Genomic DNA, 21,551 nt, shown 5'->3' on the forward strand with positions numbered 1-21,551 from the left:
CAAAGTTGTCTCTCCGAGTTAAGAATTATATATATATTTTTTCTTAAAATTTGAACTAAAATATTCAATAAAAATTTATTTTAATATAATTATGAGTTTATAAAAATACATATATTTTATTTTTTAAATTTGAATCTATATTTGAAATAATAATAATATTGATTTATTATTTAGTTTATAAAAATGTATATGTTTTATTTTATTAAAATTTGAATTTAGATTTTAACCCCCATATATATATATATTCTCCCCAAGGAAAGATCTTAACTTTCATTATATAAAATATTGAAAATTAGATGTTGTAGATGCTTCAAAAAAACATATTTCAAAAAGGGTGATCATGGTTCACCACACCAATTATAACATAACCCAAAAAGTATATGATGGAAAAACATCAATGAAATAAACATAAATATACAAAGAAATACATAACCGATCATCATAATAGTAGCATCTGTATAATCAAAATAATAATAAAAAGTCCATAATATCTTGGGATGGAATTAAAGAATTTAGGCTTCTGTGATTGAAATTCATTCGTAGACGTGTTGCGAACCAGCAAGTGTGGTTCATGGTTAAGACAAGATGAAGAACCAGACCATATTGAGATCGAGGAACCAATTTGACCAAAGGCAACGGCTATAATTGACTGGGCAAAGCTGCTATAATTGATTGGGCAACAACTATATTTGACCCGATCAAGATTTAGGGAAGAATTAGATATTTAATTGATAAAATAGTTAATTTGTTAGATTTATTTTATTTAAATCTATACGTAAATAAATAAAACTATTTATATTTAATTAAAATTATATGAACCAAGAACATTAAAGGAAAAATAATTTATTATTTTCTTATAATAGTATAGGGATTATTATAGGATGAAATAAATATTAAGTTAACTAAAAAGTTTATATGATTGCAAAGATTATTTAAATGTAATTAAGCATTATAATTTTTCAACTCAATAAATTCATTTTGATACTAACAAGTTAATTACTAGGATAAAATATAAATATTAATTAAATAATGAAATAATCAGTTAACTTGCTTATTTATCTTCATCTAACTACAACTAAACCCATAATGCTGTAGGGAATTTTATAAAATATTAATTAAATAGATAATAAGTTAAATAATAGTTTGATTACTACGTCTATGAATCAGTGATCATATATGTATTATCCTCTTTTTTCTTAATACCACCTAAAATATATATAAATTCCCATAAATACTTATATACCAAAAAATCTAAAGTTTATTAATTAATTAATTAATCACATAATGTGTTTAAACTATTAATATCACCTGAATAGGTTACTAATTATATTAAGAATTAAACTTAAATGTATATCAAATGATCATTCAATTAGTTAAGTTGTTATCTACAAGAAAAAGCTAAAAAAAAATTAACCTAATTTATTATTCAAAAATTAAAAAAAAAATAATTAGGATGAAATAAATATTAAGTTAACTAATTATTTCATTATTTAATTAATATTTATATTTTATTGTAGTAATTAACTTGTTAGCATCAATATGAATTTATTGAGTTGAAAAAATATAATGCTTAATTATATTTAAATAATCTTTGCAATCATATAAACTTATTAGTTAACTTGCTTATTTATCTTCATCTAACTACAACTAAACCCATAATGCTCTAGGGAATTTTATAAAATATTAATTAAATAGGTAATATGTTAAATAATAGTTTGATTACTACGTCTATGAATCAGTGATCATATATCTATTATCCTCCTTTTTCTTAATACCACCTAAAATGTATATAAATTCACATAAATACTTATATATGAAAAAATCTAAAGTTTATTAATTAATTAATTAATCACATAATGTGTTTAAACTATTAATATCAACTTAATAGGTTACTAATTATATTAAGAATTAAACTTAAATGTATATCAAATGATCATTTAATTAGTTAACTTGTCATCTACAAGAAAAATCTAAAAAAAAATTAACCTAATTATTATTATTGAAAAAATAAAAAATTAATTAGGATGAAATAAATATTAAGTTAACTAATAAGTTTATATGATTGCAAAGATTATTTAAATATAATTAAACATTATATTTTTTCAACTCAATAAATTCATATTAATGTTAACAAGTTAATTACTAGAATAAAATATAAATATTAATTAAATAATGAAATAATCATTTAACTTGCTTATTTATCTTCATCTAACTACAACTAAACCCATAATGCTCTAGGGAATTTTATAAAATAATAATTAAATAGATAATACTTTAAATAATAGTTTGATTACTACGTTTATGAATCATTGATCATATATCCGTTATCCTCTTTTTTCTTAATACCACCTAAAATATATATAAATTCACATGAATACTTATATATGGAAAAATCTAAAGTTTATTAGTTAATTAATGAATCACATAATTCAACTGAATAGGTTACTTATTATATTAAGAATTAAAATTAAATGTATATGAAATGATCATTTAATTAGTTAACTTGTTATCTACGAGAAAAAACTAAAAAAAAATAACCTAATTATTATTATTCAAAAAATAAAAAATTAATTACGATGAAATAAATATTAAGTTAACTAATAAGTTTATATGATTGCAAAGATTATTTAAATGTAATTAAGCATTACATTTTTTCAACTCAATAAATTCATATTGATGCTAACAAGTTAATTACTAGGATAAAATATAAATATTAATTAAATAATGAAATAATCAGTTAAGTTGTTTATTTATCTTCATCTAACTACAACTAAACCCATAATGTTGTAGGGAATTTTATAAAATATTAATTAAATAGATATAAGTTAAACAATAGTTTGATTACTACTTCTATGAATAACTGATCATATATGTATTATCCTCTTTTTTCTTAATACCACCTAAAATGTATATAAATTCACATAAATACTTATATATGAAAAAATCTAAAGTTCATTAATTAATTAATTAATCACATAATGTGTTTAAACTATTAATATCAATTGAATAGGTTACTAATTATATTAAGAACTAAACTTAAATGCATATCAAATGATCATTTAATTAGTTAACTTGTTATCTACAAGAAAAAAAAAAAGTAAAAAAAAAATTAACCTAATTATTATCATTCAAAAAATAAAATATCAATAGAACATAATAAGGAAGGTTTCATAAACCTAACAATTTCAATTAAAAACTAAATAACTTAGGAATAAATAGGTGAAATTTATTCCTAAGTTATTTAATTTTTAATTGAAATTGTTGAGTTTATGGAACATTCCTTATTATGTTCTTAATTTAAGTTCTTAATTTTTTTTGAGTAATAATAATTAGGTTAAATTTTTATTTTTTCTCTGGTAACAAGTTAACTAATTAACTGATCATTTGGTATACATTTAAGTTTAATTCTTCATATAATTAGTAACCTATTTAGTTGATATTAATAGTTTAAACACATTATCTAATGAATTAATTAATTAATAAACTTTAGATTTTTTCATATATAAGTATTTATGTGAATTGATATACATTTTAGGTGGTATTAAAAAAAAAGATAATACATATATGATCACTTATTCATAGACATAGTAATCAAACTCATTATTTAACTTATTATCTTTTTAATTAATATTTTATAAGATTCCCTACATCATTATGGGTTTAGTTGTAGTTAGATGAAGATAAATAAGCAAGTTAACACATTATTTCATTATTTAATTATTATTTATCCTTTATCCTAGTAATTAACTTGTTAGCATCAACATGAATTTATTGAGTTGAAAAAATATAATGCTTAATTTCATTCAAATAATCTTTGCAATCATATAAATTTATTAGTTAAACTTAATATTTATTCCATCCTATGATAATCCCTATAGTATTATAAGAAAATAATAAATTATTTTACCTTTAGTGTTCTTAGTTCATATAATTTTAATTAAATATAAATAGTTTTATTTATTTACTTATAGATTTAAATAAAATAAATATAACAAATTAACTAATTTATCAATTAAATATATAATTCTTCCCTAAATCTTGATCGGGTCAAATATAGCTCTTGCCCAATCAATTATAGTCGTTACTTTTGGTCAAATTAGTTTTTTCTTTCTAGCCATTGGAATGCTCGATCTCTCTATTTAATCTCTTGCCAAGGTTTGGTTCTGCTCTTGCCCACTCAATTATAGTCGTTACCTTTGGTAAAATTAGTTGTTTCTTTGTAGCCATTGGAATGCTTGATCTCTCTATTTAATCTCTTGCCAAGGTTTGGTTCTTCATCTTGTCACGACAATGAACCACTCTCTATTTAATTTGTTGCCAAGGTTTGATTCTTCATCTTGTCCTCACGATGAACCACATTTGCACGAATGAATTTCGTTGTGATTATAGCTGAAACCATGTCTCAACATCTTTAAATGGATCAAGAAAGATTTGCATCCTCAATATAATTTTTTATTTATTAGAATTAGAATTAATATTTAATAAAAATATATTTTTGTTTATTAAAATTTGAATTAATATTCATTAAAAAATATTTTAATATAATTTATTTTTTTTAATTAGTAAAATGCATAAAAAAAATACATATATTTTAATATAATTGTTAGTTTATAAAGTAATGATTGCAAAATCACAATTTACAATGTATTCTGCAATAAGATGTTCAAATTCTCAGCTAATAACAATAGACATAAATACTAATAAAAAAAATTTGTAGAAAATAAAAAAAATAAATTACATAGTTCAACTTTATAAACAAATGGCATATATTTGACTTAACTAATTGCAAGTCAGTGCAATACAAATTCCTGCCCAGGAGGATAATGATGCGGGAGCATGTGACTCAGAGGGGAAAAAATCTTCCAAATTATTCCAAAAAAAATCCAAAAAAATTTACAGGCAACGGAGTGGGGTCCTTTAGCCTGCAATTTCTATGCTTTTTTTAGTTAAAATAGAATAAATTCTAGCAATAAATCATGCTATTTGTAACAGAGCTTTTCAAGCTTTAAATCATCCTGTAAAGCATGCTTTTCTTTGTATCGGATAAGGACGAGAGGGCCTATCCTTAGTTATAAATAAAGTGGCAGCGAAGCTCTCATCAGACAGAGGAGAGGGGCGAGTGCCTTAGTTTTACTTTGGGAATTTTTGTTCTCTCGATGTCTCTTATTTAATGACTCTGTAAATTGCTTGCATAGCTTATTTTTATGGCGCCTTAATATTGTTGAATGATTCTGATTCCTCACGCTATAATACTGTCTATTAATCAATGAAGGTTCCTTTCCTTTCATTCATAACTATACTGCTTTGATTCTTATTTTATTATGGCGCATATATCTTCTTGGTATAGCAAGAACGCTTGTAGTTTTCATTAAGTAGCGGTGGCACTGTTGAGAATTCATAGCTGAAGGCGCAGACTCATATCGGCCAAGACCATATCAGCATCGAAAGGGGTTTTATTTCACTGTTTGTTGGTTGTATGCGGTTCAATAAGCCTTCCGTCCGAGCAGAGATATAGTGTGGTCAAGAACGAGTTCTGGATTTGGAGCGAACCCTTATAAACTGTATATATATATCGTTGAGTCCAGTTGAATAATAAATTTGGAACCGAAATGATATAAATTGGAGTCGATATATATCGCGGAGACAACGAAGTTGTTATTTGCAACGACTGCCGAAAAGCGGAACCGGCGAAGTATCAACCATTGCTTATAGGTGTATCGGGTCCGGAGGGAGAAGACCATTGTTGAGCGATCGCCGATTTGGTTATACATCGGCCAAACCCAAATGAAGTGCGGAAATATATAAAGCGATGTAGATTTGGTTATACATCGGCCAACCCCAATTGAAGTGCGAATATATATAAAGTGATGTATACATGTATACCGACCGAAAGTCGTATAGAGAGCAGAGGATATATATATGACCGTCAATCCACGATATGTGAGTCTTTGCCTATTGTAATCTCCATTATGTATTGCGTGGGCATATAGATAAGTGGGTATATATACTGCATATATAATCAAAAGGGATATCGCTTTTAAACCGTCACCGAGAGCCACGGTTAATTAGTAAAGCATGATATTGGAACTTTGGAAATGAAACATCGGGTTAATGACTGATGCGCCCAGTCCAGAAGAAAGGGAAACTAACCAAGGCATAGAGGAACTTGCTCACAGATTGGGGAAATTGACTCTAACGCCTGCACCTACGTCATCAGATAATAATAAGTGATTTGTGCATACTTAATTTAAAAGGGTCAAATAGGATGAGTATCCATGATTGTCATTTGAGCTTTTTAAAAGTAGTTTCATTTAATATAATAGCTTTGGTTGGCATCTAAAGAATTGATAAAAATGCAGTTTTTAGTTTCATTTAAAATGATATAATATGAGCAAATTAGCATAATTGTATACATTAAATGATTGGAAAATATGAATAAGTATTAATTTATGAAAAGTATCAAAACATTTATTCCATAAGTCATTTCAAATTGCCAAATTTTAAAATATTAAAAAAATTAACTAAGTTATAACTTTATTTTATATTATCAATTATTATTAATTAAAAAAAATATAGATATAAATTAAACATATACATCATTTAATATTGTTTTATATATATTATTCAATAGTATTAAGATAAATCTTAACCTTTAATTTGTGAATATTATTAAAAATATTTTAAAATATTATAGGGAAGTTAAATTTTATTTTCCATCTAATAATTGTGGATAATTTTAAATTAAAAATTGGTATTTTTCATTAAAATAAAATAATTTTTTATATTTTAAGTAAAAATTAATAAACCTTATATCAAAATAAACAGAGATACTGATATTGATCTAATTAATATATTAAAAAAATAAATAATATAATATAGTATAAATATAAACATTCTTTTAATAAAAATGATTAAAATAATTATATTTAATTAATAAAAAATTTCATCATAGCATTTTTATTTATTTTTAAAATAAATATATTATGAAATTAAAAATATATATTTATAACCGTTAATTATAAAAATAATTAAAAATAAATAAAACCATATGAATTATTGGCATGATTAGTTGAAGTGGTCATAAAATCTCTCCCAAAAGTGAGGAAGGTTATTGTTTAACTCTTTTTATTTCTTTCCTAGTTTGACTTTATAATATAATGATTTAATTTATTTTTAAAAATATTTAAATTATTATTTTTTTTAAATATTGTTTTTAAATTTTTAAAACTAATAGAATATTGAGTAATTTTTAAGTTCAAATTTTTACGGGTTGTTTTTAGTGTGACTTTTTTTAAGTTTTTTTCAGTAGGTTTTTCTGGTTTAATTTGTCTAAAATTTGGGAGGAATATTTTGAAATCACAAGCTTGATGAGTAATTGTGCACAATCAAAGTGCCTTAGGGGTTTTTCAGAATGCTGAGTCCATATATACAGTCAAAAAACCAGTTTGAATAACACAAATTAATATTCCACCTCAAATTTCGGCATCGGAAAGTCCAAAAAGTCCACTAAAGACAACTCCAAATTTTTATGGCCAAATCTTAATTTGTGTTGTTTAAATTGTTTTTTTATTATTATGATGATGATGGTGGTGGTGGTTAACATCCACTGAGACCAAATTGGTCTATCGGACCTATAATTTTCTTAGTTTTGTCTGAGTCCTCGTCTTTCTTGGCCAGATTGGTGTTGTAGCTTTCTTTCTTTTTTTTTCTCTATGATCTTCCAACTTCCTTTATCTTGCATCTCCTTCATCTCTTCGGGTTCTTGTGACATTGGTGTCTTAGCTTCGCGATATATTGTGTTCGTCCTTTTGAAGATAGTGGGAGAAGGAGTTTGGTCTAGGAGATCTGCTTTGCTGTTAAATGAAAATTTATTTTGTGCGATATTGTTTTCTAAAGAGTATTCTTCTTTGATGACAGTGTAGTGTTCTTTTTGTACTCCTTCCCACCATGTAGATTTGTGTTGATTTTTTCTAGCAGAATTTTTCTGGTAGGATTTTGGGCAATTTTTCGCTAGACGGCCTATGTCAAAATCTAAAAAGGACACTTTCATAATCGGGTTTCTGGTTCCACACATAGTCTTTACTTGTTAGGTTTATTTTAGCTGGGAGTCCGGCGCTGAAGTCCATTTCCACACAGATGTATACATAGGTGGTTCTGACATATTCCTCTGTTTCTGGGCACCTGAAGTAAAATTTCCAATTTGCATTTCCAATGACTTTGAGCCAGAAAAATTCCAGACCAATAATTTTTTATGTAATTTTCGAGAAAGTCTTAATCATTAAATCACAAAAGCAATCCAATCTAAAATAATAATATATTTTTCAAAATAAATCTCTTAAATAACAATATTTTTATCTTAAATATAATAATTTCTTAAATATCTTATTTAATAATAATATATTTATTCCTAAATTTAAGAATCCAGCGACAATGTCCATGTGGCCTCTCCCCTATCCAATACAACGACATTCATTTTCTAAGCGCACCAAGAATGTGCCACTTGATAACAACACCACGGTCCAAGTTCCCTCTTGGGAACCCGAAGACACATATAATTCGACGCCGAACCTTTCCTTGTTTTTTCCTCTACGATGACACCGATGTTCAGAGGCACTGAGTACGAGGAGAATATTAAATACGTTTTATTGCAAGAGTGTTGGAATTTATAATTTTTTGACAAACCACATTCATTTTCTAAGCACGCCAAGAATGTGCCACTTGATAACAACACCTCTTGGGAATCCGAAGACACATAATTCAATGCCAAACCTTTCCTTGTTTTTTCCTCTACGAGGACACCGAATTTCAGAGGAACTGAGCACGCGGAGAATATTAAATACGCTTTTGAGCAAGAGTCTTGGAATTTATAATGTTTTGATAAAACTAAATTTAAGAATCCAGCGACAATGTCCATGTGCTCTCCCCCCTACCCAACACAACCACATTCATTTTCTAAGCACGCCAAGAATGTGCCACTTGATAACAACACCAGGGTCCAAGTTCACTCTTGGGAATCCGAAGACACATAATTCAATGCCAAACCTTTCCTTGTTTTTTCCTCTACGAGGACACCGATTTTCAGAGGAACTGAGCACGCGGAGAATATTAAATACGCTTTTGAGCAAGAGTCTTGGAATTTATAATGTTTTGATAAAACTAAATTTAAGAATGCAGCGACAATGTCCATGTGCTCTCCCCCCTACCCAACACAACCACATTCATTTTCTAAACACGCCAAGAATGTGCCACTTGATAACAACACCACGGTCCAAGTTCCCTCTTGGGAATCCGAAGACACATAATTCAATGCCAAACCTTTCCTTGTTTTTTCTCTACGAGGACACCGATTTTCAGAGGAACTGAGTACGAGGAGAATATTAAATACGTTTTATTGCAAGAGTCTTGGAATTTATAATTTTTTTATAAAACTAAATTTAAGAATCCAGCGACAATGTCCATCTGCTCTCTCCCCTGCCCAACACAACGACATTCATTTTCTAAGCACACCAAAAATGTGCCGCTTGATAACAACACCACGGTCCAAGCTTCCTCTTGGGAACCCGAAGACACATAATTCAACGCCAAAACTTTCCTTTTTTAGGAACGGAGTACGAGGAGAATATTAAATACGTTTTATTGCCAGAGTCTTGGAATTTTTAATTTTTTTATAAAACTAAATTTAAAAATCCAGCGACATTGTCCATGTGCTCTCTCCCCTTCCCAACACAACTACATTCATTTTCTAAGCACACCAAGACAAGTATAATCAACGCCAAACCTGTCCTTGTTTTTTCCTCTACGAGGACACCGATTTTTAGAGGAAATGAGTACGATGAGAATATTAAATACGTTTTATTGCGAGAGTCTTGGAATCTATAATTTTTTTTAGGAGTTGTTTTTACTATAATTTTTTTAAGAGTTGTTTTTAGTGTGATTTTTTGGATTTTCTTGTGTGGAATCTGGTAGAAAATTTTGAGGTGAAATCTTGATTTGTGTTATTTAAACGGGTTTTTCACTGTATATATGGATTCAGCACCATGAAAAACCCCTAGGACACTTCCATTGTGCAAAGTTACCTAACAAACTTGTGATTTCCATAAATTCCTGTGGGATTTTAGAGAAATTAGACCAGAAAAACCTAACGGAAAAGCTTCCAAAAAGTCGCACTAAAGACAAGTCCATTTTTTGATAAAATAAAATATTGTGGGATAACATGACATATAGCACTATGTAATATATGATTAATATATTATATTATTGATTTTAATGAGTTTAGATCTATTTTAATTCTGGATCTACTAAAGGTTTAGAGGGATCAAACTTTTTTCACTCTAAAAGAGGTTGCACATCAAGAGATTTGATCCCTCTAGGAACTTGGTAGATCCAGAGTTAAGATTGATTTAGACTGGTTTAATTTATCTTTTTAAATAGGCTACATTCCACATAAATACCATGAGTTAATACCATAGGCTCTCAATACCATGACTCATTTTTATTTTTATCATTATTTTATTTTTATGTAATTTGACTTAGTCAAAATGTTAAATATTACATTACAACATCTCAACCATTTTGGGCTGAGAGCCCCTCTTGGCGCAATAATTTTTTTGTTGTGTATTACATCATTAATTTTAATAATATTTCTGTAAATAATATTTTTACAATAATAATTAAATTAAAATATTTTTTTATAATAATAATAATATTTACAAATATATTATTAAAATTAATGATGTAATACCTAATAAAGAAATTATTGCATCCTCTCCAGGAGTACGGTAGAGATATTGTAATGTAATGTTTAACATTTTGACTAAGACAAATTACATAAAAATAAAATAAAATTATTGTTGAATTTAATGATTATAAATATGCATTTTTTTACAACGTTATAGATTCCAATTCATAAAAAGTTAGAGTGTGTATATCTTCATAATTTTTAATACTCAAATCACTACTTAAACATTAATCTTTTATTGCACAACAAAAAAAGCCTTATACATCAATTTGGTGTCTAACTTGATTGTAATTTTAAAATTAAATTATTTTTATTTTTATTACACCATTGATTTAAAAAATATACGTACTTATACATAACAATTACTATACACTAGACCACTGGGCTTCGGATTGACGGTGAATGAGTGCATTGTAGGAATTTACAGGGTAAGTTCCTCAGAAAGAACACCAAAAGGACACCGCTCACAACCAGATCTCAAATCAATACACCAGTATTTTTGACGTGGTTAAAACCCTCAAAGAGGGAAACAGTCCACGCCCTGAGCCAACGTGGCCACTTCAGGCAATTTATTAATCAAAGAATGAAAATTTACATAAGCTTTCTCTCATAGACGGATTACCCGAACAATGACCCTCCATGCGCTTTAACTAGAATTCATGGACCAATCGGGTGTCAAGCCACGGATCAAGTGTCGGTAATACCGAGGAGAGAGTGAACCGTCGGACCACTACATATCGTGACCGTCGGATTGTAAGTTACAAAATGTACAACGGTAAAGAAACACACTTTACCTAACTCTATACTAGACCAAGTTGAACTTAACTATTTCCTATGTGTCGGAATATCCTAACATCCCCCCTTAAGAACAACTTGGGATAGGATTGAAGGATTTACAAATATGACACAATAGGAGAAGGAAGGAGGCACTAGAGCCTATCCCCCCTTAGTGACAACTTCCTGAACTCCAAGCATATATCGAAGTTTAGTGAACTTCGCCTCTGTGAGAGCCTTTGTGAAGATGTCTGCAACCTGATCATCTGTTGAACAATATTGCACTTCAAGAATATGGTCATGAATGAGCTTTTTGATGAAGTGCATGTGTAGTTCAATGTGTTTGCTGCGCTAATGCTGGACTGGATATTTGCATAGCTGAATGGCACTTTGATTATCACACCAAAGTGTGGTTGGATGTTGTTGCTCAAAGCCAAACTCTGATAGGATCTGACGAAGCCACAAGGCTTCCTTACTAGCTTCCACGGCACCACGATACTCTGCTTCTGCTGACGAAAGAGAAATGGCAGCCTGTTTCTTACAAGCCCATGTAATAGGTCCTGAACCAAGAGTGAAGACATAACCGGCAGTAGACTTCCGATCATCAGGGTCACCAGCCCAATCAGAATCAGTGAAACCAACTAATAGAGGAGCTGCTTTGGCACTGTAATGAATCCCAAACTGTACTGTACCTCGAACATAACGAAGTATTCTTTTAGCTGCTTTCCAATGACTTTCACGGGGGTTTTGCATAAAAAGAGCAACAAGGCCAACAGCAAAGGAAAGGTCAGGATGAGTATGGGTTAAATACAAGAGTTTTCCTACAAGTTGACGGTATAAGGTAGCATCAACTTCAGGAGAAGTACAAGAGACTGAAAGTTTGACTCGAGACTGAAAGGGAGAAGGGGCTGGCTTACAGTCTTCCATGTGAAAATAACGAAGAATATCACAAGCATACTTGGACTGGGAAAGGGAAATACCCTCCTTGGATTGCAAGACTTGAAGAACGAGAAAATAGTGTAAGTGTCCTAAGTCTGTCATTTCAAATTTCTTTTTAAGGCTGGACTTCACATGGTTTATAAGGTTGGGATCACTGCCAGTAAGAATAAGATCATCAACATAAAGAACAAGGATGATAAGAGAGTTGCCCACTTTCTTGGTGTAGACAGTATTGTCAGAATAACACCTAGAAAAGCCAGATTCTAAAAGAAAGCTATCCATTTTGGCATACCAAGCCCGAGGAGCTTGCTTGAGACCATAAAGAGATTTCTTAAGTCGACATACAAGGCTGGAGTCTGTTTGGATGAAGCCAATGGGTTGTTCCATATAGATTTCTTCATGCAAGTCCCCATGCAAGAAGGCAGATTTAACATCCATCTGATGGACTTCCCATTTTAAAGAGGCAGCAAGGGAAAGAACAAGGCGGATAGAGTTCATTTTGGCAACAGGGGAGAAGGTTTCAGTGTAGTCAATGCCTTCAACCTGTGAAAAGCCCTTAGCAACAAGACGAGCTTTATGTTTATCAACTTTCCCATCTGGTCCATACTTGGTTCTGTAAACCCATTTACATCTAACAAGTTTGCGTCCCTTTGGTAGAGGAACAAGATCCCATGTATCATTTGCCAACAATGAATGATATTCTTCATTCATAGCTGCTTCCCAATGTGGATGGCCTGAAGCTTCTGCAAAAGTGTCAGGATCATGATTTACTGGAGCTTGAGCCAGTAAAGAAGAGGCTCTTTCAAACTGAGAACGTGTACGTCGCTGATCTGTAGGATCACCGGCAAGATCACCTGCTGCATCCCGAGTAGCACGGACCCATCTTGGAAGTTGAGGATCCTGAGAAGGTGGGGGAGGATTGTCATCCTCACTTTCATCATCTGAAGAAGAAATGTTTTCAAAAGTAGAAGAGATAGGAAGAGGTGGCACATCCGCCGGATTAGGCTCGCAGGCCGATTTATTTTCATCAAATTTTACATCCCTTCTAATGATAACATTTTTGGACTTAAATGGAATAAGTCTATAACCTTTTACATCTTCAGAATATCCAACAAAAGTACATTTCTCACTCTTAGGTTCTAAAGCTTTATGCTTTTCATCTGGAATATGGGCCCATGCTTCACTTCCAAAAACACGAAAGTGACTTACATCTGGTTTAATGGAACTCCAAGCTTCTTCTGGAGTGATATTCTTTAGAACCTTAGTAGGAGTGTGATTTATTATATAATTTGCACAATTAATTGCTTCGGCCCAAAAACTAAGACTGAGTCCTTTAGATTGCAGCATACAATTAGCCATTTCCTTTAAGGTGTGATTTTTCCTTTCAGCTACACCATTTTGTTGTGGAGTGTATGGAACAGTATGTTGCATTTGAATTCCATTTTCAGTGCAAAAGTTGATGAATGTGTTTTTAACATATTCTCCACCATTATCAGTTCTTACCTTAAGAATTTGATGTCCAGATTGTTTTTCAACAAAGGCTTTGAAGGCCAAAAAAGTGTTAAATACTTCGCTCTTGAGTTTTAAGAAGTATACCCAAGTGCATCTGGAGAAATCATCAATGAAAGTTAAGAAATACTTGCAGCCAGAGAATGAAGCAACAAGAAGTGGACCACATAAATCACTGTGCACAAGCTGTAAAGGGGCTGAGGCGTGCCAAGAGGCACGTTTTTCAAAACTGTCCCGATGATGTTTTCCGAGTACACATCCGGAACAAACACCATCTCTGCAAGATACCATAGGAAGACCTGTCACCATATTTTCTTTACATAGATGCTGAAGGAAGCAATAGTTTAAGTGACCAAATCGCTCATGCCAAAGTTTGCTCACTGCATCATTATGAGCAACAAATACTGAGGGAAGATTTGATGACCCAAAGTTGTGAAACTTATACAACCTTGTGGAATCATCAGCAATACCAGTAGCTAGAATCTGTTTAGGATCTCTTAGATCCTTGATTACAACATCATGAGGTGAAAATTCAACAATTTTACCTTCACCTGAATGAGTTATCTGATATACAGATAGAAGGTTGCAGGATAAGGTTGGAAGACATAATACATCATTAAACTGACCATTGTCTAGATGAACAGTTCCAGTCCCTACAACATTAAGAGATCTATCATCACCAACATATATATTTTTGGTGTTACAATCATTTAAAGAAGAAAACATGGCTTTGTTTTTGGCCATGTGATAAGAGGCTCCAGAATCAATGAGCCACTCATGAGAATGAGAAGAAGAAGATACATTTAATGCATAACCAGACTGAGATGATTGACAGCGACATGCAGAAAGTGCCATTCCTGAAGATGAAGTTGAAGTTGAAGTTGAAGAATGCTCCACATGGATGTTATGTTTCTTCATTGCGGCTTCCAAGGCTTCCATCTTCTTAAAGAATTTAGATTCTAAGTGGCCATCTCGATTACAAAAGTTACAATGTCTATCAGTCTTCTTCCATTTGTTTTTAGTGGTCCTATCATTTTGCTGAAATGATCTTTCATTTTGAGGCTGAGTTTGCTTAGAACCCTTGTTTGGTTTAGGACCATTCTTTTTAGGATATGACTTCTTAGGATTCTTTGAATTTGGTTGCTGCTGGGCGGCTAACGCTTTCTTGGAAGAGTTTCCAAGATTAAGAAGACCAAGGTGTAAGAGTTTTTCTTGTTCTCTTATTAAAGAATCACAAAAAGAGTCAAAGGAAGGGGCCTTGTAGTCTTTTCCTTGACAAATGAAAGCTTCCCTTGTAGAATGGAAGGTGGAAACAAATACAGAGTAGGTTGGTCCCAACTTAGTAAGGATGGAATAAATAAGGTTACTATCTTCTTTCTTAACCTTAACACCTTCCAAGAGATATCTAAGGGTCTTGAATTTGGACAAGAAATCTTCAATGCAAGAAAAATTATTAGGATCCAATGTAAGCAACTCATTTTCAAGTTGATGGGCTCTAATTTCATTTTTAATCCCAAAAACTTTAGTGATTTGTTCCAATGCTTCATGAGGAGTCTCAAGTTCTGCAATATGGAATCTAAGATCAGGAGAAATAGACATCCCTATCAAACCACGTGCTTGATCTTGTCTATTTTCCCATTTTGCAGCCTTGTCTTCATCTTTTGGTTTCTTCTCTTGGCCTGTGGCTATTCTGTAGAGACCTTTACTTCTAAGTAAATCTTCCATGTAGGCTATCCATTGGAAGTAGTTAGTGCTGTCAAGAATGACTTGGCATGGACTTTCCATTTTTTTTTAAAAACTGAAGCTGAAGATGCTGAAAGTAAGTGTTCCAATGGATAGATCTCGAAAAATTAGGCTGTTTTAAAAAAAACGGCTCTGAAAAAGGCTTCCGGATGAAGAAGTTATGGCTTTTTGAAAACAAATTTGTTGAAGTTGCCGGCAAAGTGCGCGAATGTGCGGGAATGAAAAAAAACGCCCCCACAAAATGGAGATTTGAACCCAAGACCTCTACTCTCTTAAAATAGCTTTGAACCAATTGAGCTATACAAAAAATTTGAGAGAGAGAGAGAGAGAGAGAGAGAGGGGGGGCCTTGGGTTGCGTGCTTGCCTTGAGAAAGCTCTTTTTTCCTACAAAACAAAAACAAAAAACTCAACACGAATATGCAAAGAAAAACGAACCTTACGGCTCAAAGTTAGCTTTAGCCGGAAACTAAATATTTTTCTCAATGTTTCTGATTTTCCAAGATCACACTAAGGTGCAGGGAAAAGAGCATACACATGAGGAAAAAAACTTCCTTTCTGTTTCTGATTTGCCCAGATCGCACAGAGTCGCAGGGCAAAGAGCATACGCAGAAATGAAAGGTATAAATCCGGTAATAAAAAAAGCTAAATAAACAGAAACCGAAATAACTAGAGAGAAAATAACAGTAAACTGCAGATAAACACTGTATACCTCCAGATCTTAAAAATAATGCAGATAGGGCTACCGGAAACCTTTTCGCGTGAAACGAAAGGGGTTCCTCACTGGAACAGATTCTCCGAACACAACAGAGTAGTCCTCTCGGCCCGAAAGCAGACAGAAACAGTAGATCTAGGAAACGACAGCCGCATGCAGTTCTACCGGCTTCAGATTTGGATCACCAACGGACGCGGCCCTCAAATAGCTCTGATACCATGTAGGAATTTACAGGGTAAGTTCCTCAGAAAGAACACCAAAAGGACACCGCTCACAACCAGATCTCAAATCAATACACCAGTATTTTTGACGTGGTTAAAACCCTCAAAGAGGGAAACAGTCCATGGCCTGAGCCAACGTGGCCACTTCAGGCAATTTATTAATCAAAGAATGAAAATTTACATAAGCTTTCTCTCATAGACGGATTACCCGAACAATGACCCTCCATGCGCTTTAAATAGAATTCATGGACCAATTGGGTGTCAAGCCACGGATCAAGTGTCGGTAATACCGAGGAGAGAGTGAACCGTCGGACCACTACATATCGTGACCGTCAGATTGTAAGTTACAAAATGTACAACGGTAAAGAAACACACTTTACCTAACTCTATACCTAACTCTATACTAGACCAAGTTGAACTTAACTATTTCCTATGTGTCGGAATATCCTAACATGCACTGTTAAGGCACTCCTTGCTATAGGTCAGTGGTTCAAATCCCCCGTGGGTGCTTACCTACCAAAAAAAAAAAAAACAATTACTATAAACTAATGAGTCTAGTACTATATCATTGTTTTCAAGTTTTTTTAAATTTATAAAAACTATAAAATGATTAACTAAAATTAATATGTATCAAATTTCTTATATATAAAAACAAAATTGAAATTTTAACATCAAATTTATATATTGGTAACAAGCATAACTAAAATATAAGCTAATATCTAATTGGTTATTATACATATATATTTGGTCAATATTATCTATTACACTTTTGTAGATACTATGTATATACAGTGGTAATAAGCATAACTAAAATATAAGCCAATATCTAATTGGTTATATATATATAGTCAATATTATCTATTGCACTTTCATAGATACCATGTATGTTCAATATCAACCATTATACTTGCATAAATGTAAGCTTCCTTATTTGTAAGTCTCATTGATAGGGGGCTAATACTCTCCTTGGGCATAATTGGACCCTTCACACTTATGTCCATTGTAAGTCTATTTAGACCTAATATTACTTTATGCTAGTTGGACATTCAAGTCTCGAGCTTCATTAAAAATCATGATATAGTCTAGGGTGTTGTCCATTTATTCGTTGTCCTCTATAATGGTTAGGATTTACAAAATGTTCATTGATTATTTTGCCAACATTTCTTCCAAGAAAAAGAATAACCTTAATCAGACCCCATGAGGTGATGGTGTAAAAGGTAGCCCAAAAATTCCACAACCATCACATAAAGTGTTAGAGATAATGGGCACCCTTATGTTGTCGACTAAAAGATCAAAATCCCTTAGACATGGATTGGTTATCAAACAATCATGTTATTACATCCACAAAAAGATCGAAATCACACACATAAAAATTGCTAAATATGTGAATCTAGAACATAAACAAAATGAATGACCACTTTGCTTGGCTACAAAACCTTTCAAATCACATCTTGTTTAACCATGCTTCAAACCCTAAATAACAAGCTAATTCCATACCTTTCAAAACTACAATAAAAATTTAATTCCATACCTTTCAAAACTACAATAAAAATGTCTAGAATGAAATGCCCTCGACTAAAAACACAAACCAAATCATCTAAAGGAAAATTTACCAAATCCATAGGGGAATTTAGCAATGTGAGCTTGGAAATTTGTACCACAAGGAGTGATGTGAGGGAAGCATGATGTTTCTTCAAACTCTTCCTTGGCCACTTTATGGTGGCCTCACCTAACTATCACAATATGCTAGCAAAAATATCGAAGGGAGGTCTTAATCTAGTTTGTTATATCATTCCACGACTCTATCCACCCATCTTCTTATTAAGGCCAAGGAAACAAGTTTCAAATCCATAATATGGCTTGAATACAACCCGAGTATTGAAGACAAAATATATCATTCAATATTGACCTTTTTATAACATCAATGTCCATGTGCTCTCTTCCTAATAGGACAACGCATCTTTCAAGACCAAACCTTTGAGGCCACCAATTTTCTAGGGACATATGTTTTCTTCCCAAAAAGACAAAACATATCATTAAATATCAACTTTTTTACAACACTAATGTCCATGTGCTCTCTTCCCAATAGTACAACACATCTTTCAATACCAGTCCTTTAAGGCTACCAATTTTCTATGGATGGAATATGATGAGATTATTTAATATTTTGTATTATTTGCATAATGATAATATTAAATTTTGTGGTATAATGAGGTCACAATTTTGTTTGGATGACAAATTTCTCACCAGATTATGACGATTTTTTATTTTTTTTTTAAATCGAACTATGATAGTGTTTAAATCATTTTTTTAATGGAAGAAATAAATTCAGCACCATCAAAAACCTCTAAATCACCCAAAATCTCAGAGTTTAATAGCTTAACCCAAATTTTAAGAAATTTCCATCATATTTTCTAAAATTATATCGAAATTTCTATTTTTTTTCCAACTAAAACGTAACCTATTTAGACTACATTCCCCGGATGTGGGTGACACGACAGGTGGTAATGAGGAGCCACATGCTAGCCATGTGCTGCCTCAAGCTTAAGGCTGGCAATCAATGCGAGGATCGCCGCCAAGGAATAAAGGTATGGGCGAACAGAGGAAGCAATTCAATGCTCTGTCCGGGTTATTGGAGCGACTGCAGCGAGCAGTTATGGCGAACAGAGCTCGAGGTGGGGATGAAGAGGTTAAAAAAGGTGGCGGGACGGCTCGCCATGCGCTGGTTCATGCTCAGTATCTGGTTTTTGGAGTTCAGGCTCTTGCCTGGTCTTTGGTTCTCCGGGCAACAGCTCTTGCCATCCCCCTGTCTGTTGGGTGCCGTCTCAAGTCTGAAAGGCTGGTTGGGTGCCGTCTCAAGTCTGATAAGCCATCCTATTCCGCACTGTTCCTTACCCCCGGTGCTCTTGCAAAGATGGTTAGGCCTCGACAGCGCTTGCTCAGCCGTCGAGGTTCTGCTCGGGGAGGGTCCTCACGTCCTCCAGTCGAAGAATCCCAATCCCACTGTTGTCGTTGCCATTGCCATCGAATTGCTGAGGCCAACCCCCTCCAAACAAGCCAATTCATGGACTCCAGTAGCCCAGATTCTGACCCAGCACCTATGCCTGCCTTCGGTTCTGCAATTTTTACCTTTAGTAGCTCTCAGGACAAACCCCGCATCAATGCCCACGTTTCGGTTCTCTTCCTTGAGGAATCTCAGGATGATGGCGATGGTCATCGCAGCAAGGGGAAGCACCCGGGCGAGAGTTCAGAGAACGTCAAGGAGATGCCAGCGGATGCTCCAGAGCATGCTTCCAACCTTCCTCAGCCTCAGGAGGTGTCGACATCCAAGGGGGACAATGTCAACATGGATCCCTATCCTTCTGCAGAGGAAATGGAGAAGTATGGCTGGTGCAAGGTGGTCGAGGAGGAGCCGGACGAATAGCTGTCCATCTGTTCAGCATCACATCCTCCAGCGCTGCTCAGGTCTTGTTTTGGCTTTCTGTTTATGTCATGTTGGCTCAACGTCTGTTCTTGCTATGTCTGTACTGCCCGAAAGGGATATTGCTGAAGGTCTTTTGTTGCCCCTGCGTGGGATGAACACTTTTGGTCCAGAGCCCCTGCGCGGGATGTCTAGTTTGATATGGTTGCATTTTTGTGGTTTAGGGCCCCTACGTGGGTTGTTTTGCTCAGACGTGGAGCCCCTGCGAGGGCTGTCCTTTTGATTTCTCCCATTCCAAAGTGCCACAGTTTGGCCTCTGGTAAAACGACTCTGTGAATGTAAATGTTTTTCTTGTTCCTGTAAATAATAGAATAGTTTTAACGAGAAAAAAAAAAACCTATTTAGACTACATGATATTAAATGTATTGCGATATCAAATGTATTGCACTGTTTGTGTAATGAAAATATCAAATGCATTTGTATCATATGAGTGTCTCAACTAAAAAATACTCCTACTAATAATCTCATCTGGGTCAAGCTCCTTGGCTTCCCTATTGAATTATGGACCAGAGAGACATTCTCTGACATACGGAACGCAATTGGGAAATTCGTATATGTTGATCCGAAGTGTTTGGGCGCTAAAGATAAAAGAGTTGCGTGGATTTTGATAGAAAAAGAATACCATGGGGGTTTTCCTGATCACATCGAGCTTTTGTGGGGAGAATTAAATATGAGACAAAGATTGGATTTTTGGGGAGTCCCATTCTGATGTTCTTTATGTCATAGAATGGGACATTTGAAGGAAAACTGTAAACGTCATCGATGGGAAAGTAAATTTAAAAGGAACAATCAATTTTCACATAATTCTCCATAATTAAAGCATAAGGCCTCTCCAGGAGGTTGGAATTCTATTAATAGCAAGTCGCCTTCAGGAGGTACGGCTAAATCTTTATCTACATTTTTATCTCCAAATTCAAAGGCATGTAATTTCCCTCGAAAGTCCCATCGATCTGCATCTTATTCGCCTAGAAAGTTTTCCTCACAGGGCTTAGATTCTGACCTTCTGATTATATCTCACCCTCCAGAACCTCTTCCTTGTAGTGAAGTTCCTCTGCCCCCACAATTTCCCCATCCTGGAACAAATTTGCATTCTATATCTCATATTACTTACATTCCATCCACTTCCCCTTCTCCTAATAAACCTTCCTCTCTCTCAAAAGGGAAATGGATTGTTTCTGACATGTCTCCATTATCTGAATTTGGGAAGGGTTTTAGTCCTGTTTGGAAGCAACAGAATTTAAATAGGAATATTCTATGTCCTTCTATCACCCCTCCAAATTCCTCGATTACTTCTCCTACAAACTCTGTAGGAAGTGATTTGGATATGCTTCTAAAGAAAAAATCTCTTGCTCTATCTCCTCTCACCATACATAAACCAGGATCTACATCATCTCCTCATATCAATCCAAATTCTACTCGGAATATTACAGTCAG

Source organism: Pinus tabuliformis, chromosome J (assembly GCF_031772625.1).
Source record: "Pinus tabuliformis cultivar Carrire ecotype Pingquan chromosome J, CPIR1, whole genome shotgun sequence".
Lineage (NCBI taxonomy): Eukaryota > Viridiplantae > Streptophyta > Pinopsida > Pinales > Pinaceae > Pinus > Pinus tabuliformis.